This window comes from Sorex fumeus, unplaced genomic scaffold (genome assembly GCF_029834395.1).
Source record: "Sorex fumeus unplaced genomic scaffold, SorFum_2.1 ptg000070l, whole genome shotgun sequence".
NCBI lineage: Eukaryota > Metazoa > Chordata > Mammalia > Eulipotyphla > Soricidae > Sorex > Sorex fumeus.
Window position 1 is genome coordinate 1,229,358 of NW_026606127.1, and position 2,318 is coordinate 1,231,675.

The 2,318-nt window shown below is 45.4% G+C and overlaps 1 pseudogene; it reads left to right on the top strand.

Moving 5' to 3' along the window:
• Positions 1–1,869: 1,869 nt before the first annotated feature.
• LOC130036945 (uncharacterized) lies at positions 1,870–1,966 on the top strand (annotated as a pseudogene).
• Positions 1,967–2,318: the final 352 nt, after the last annotated feature.

The window sequence follows — 2,318 nt, forward strand, 5'->3', positions numbered from 1 at the left end:
TGGGAGATTCATGCAAGAGTAGACCATAGACCCATTCTTTCTCCCCCACCGAGTCCACAATTTGACCCCCACAAGTGGCTCTCCAGAACCACCATGACCCCAGAGGCAGATGGACCCAATTCGGAACCCAGCGGCTTTTGGCCGAAATGTGGCTGAACTATGCATTAAGCTATGTCACCATTCTACACCAGGTGGGAAAGGGTGTTTGTCCCTTCTGCCTTTATCTCCCCTGGCAGCACAATGGCAATCACCTCAGAGACTATTGGATAGCCAGGTATGAGCTAGCGGTGACAGGGCTACTACAGCCTCGTGGGATAGGGGGTGGGGGGTAGAAACAGCCCATTCTTCCTGCCCCGCCAAGACCATGAGTTGCGCACCATGAGCAGCTCTCTGGCTTGTCCATGGCCCCAGAGAACCAAAGAGAATGCCCTGCCACAGAAGCAGGGTGGGGGGCATGTTGGGAGGAATACTGGGTTCATTGGTGGTAGAGAATGATTTCCATGAGCAGGCACCAGTAACATCTCCATTCATCCTAGCCCTGAGATTTTAGCAAGTGCCACATTGGAGGCTCTTTCACGGTCAGGGAAATGAGATCCATTATTGTTAGTGGATTTTGGCATGTAGAATTCACCACGGGGAGCTTGCCAGACTCTGCCATGTGGGCAAGATACTCTCGGTAACCTGCCAGGTTCTCCAAGAAAGAGAACTGGACAAAAAGAGGTGTTGAATTATCAACAAGATCCAGTCTCTGGATCTTGGCCATTCATGGGACTATATGGCTCCAAGGGCAGTTCGTGGGTGTAACACTTAGCTACTGGAAGATGAGGGATCTGGATGAGGAGTCCCAGTCTTGATCCGAGCAGCCTTGGATGTCTCCGCCCCGGGTCCCGCACACCTGGGATCCTCTGCCAGTTCCTTCATGCATGAAGCTCCTTCAAGCTTGGGGAGAGTGGTCTAAAGCGTACCTATGGCTGGTTGCAGAGGTCTGCAGCTGCCGGAGCTCTGCTTGGGGTGGTGAGGGAACCTCACCAACAAGGGCAAAGGGCCCTCAGTGAGGAAAGCCAGATGCGGGGTCAGGAGACTGTCATTTTAGACATATTTGGAATTAATTTTAGATCGAAAAGTACACATCATTCAAACTGCTGTGTATGCTTAGCAAAAAATTATTATACACTTCTTCAATGACCTAAGAAAACCCCCTCTGCTCAGAGAACTCGATTTTTAATTACAGGTGTGCTTTGCCCATGTGGAACGACTGAGAATCACTATGAGTAGATAAAAAACTCACTATACACACGAAGATGCACACAGGTTACTTTGAGACATCTGTTTTGTTAATGTTTGTTGGCCATTAAACTTCACTGAGACCCTTTTTTCTGTCCTTTGCAGGAGCCTCATGAATCTCACCTTCCGTTCAAGTTGAACTTGTAATAAGGTGGAATGAAATCATCAATATGCTTCTCACCTCTTCCTTCAGGAGAAAAATCCTACTTACATTCAAGGTGGTCAAAGTGCAGACAATGCCATCCACCTTTTTCTGGAGATGTACACGGGACCGAGGTGAGAACAGCAAAACGCTCTATTTTAATGGTCTTAATGAAGGTTTCAGGGAAGGGCATTAAACAAGACTGATTCACCATCTTCCAAAAGAAATAATGTGCACAGCTGACGCCCTGGGTATGGTAAAAGAGAATATGGTAAAAACCATACTTTTTCATCTGGGACATTAAGGTTCTAAATCTATAGCTTCAAGCTGCTTTGAAATACCTACCTTGATTAGGAATCACCGTCTGCCATAGGAGTGAGTAAGGACAACACTCAAAAAAATCAGAAGAGAAAAATAGGGAAAAAAAACAACTCTTATACTCAGTTTGGCAACACATGTACTAAAATTGAAATGATACAGAGATTAGCATGGTCCTTGAACAGAGATGACATGCAAACTTGTAAAGTGTTCCACATTTTTGTTGCAAGAAGAATTAACAGGGCTACATTAATCTAAGACAAGCCCCACAAGTACTCCAAATTTCGACATAAAGTTAGCACAAATCCCCATCACAATGATCTCTCTCAATGTCAATGGACTAAATGCAGCAATTCAAAGGCAGAGGATGGCAGGATGAATTAGAAAACTGAACCCAACATTCTGCTGCCTGCAAGAAACACATCTGAATAATCAAAGAACACATGGGCTCAAATTCAAAGGCTGGGAAAAAAATTCTTCGAGTAAAGAACACCTCCAAATATCTGGAGTGGCCATACTAGTATCAGACCACATGGACTTCAGGCTAAAGGTTATAAGAGACAGTGTAGGTCAT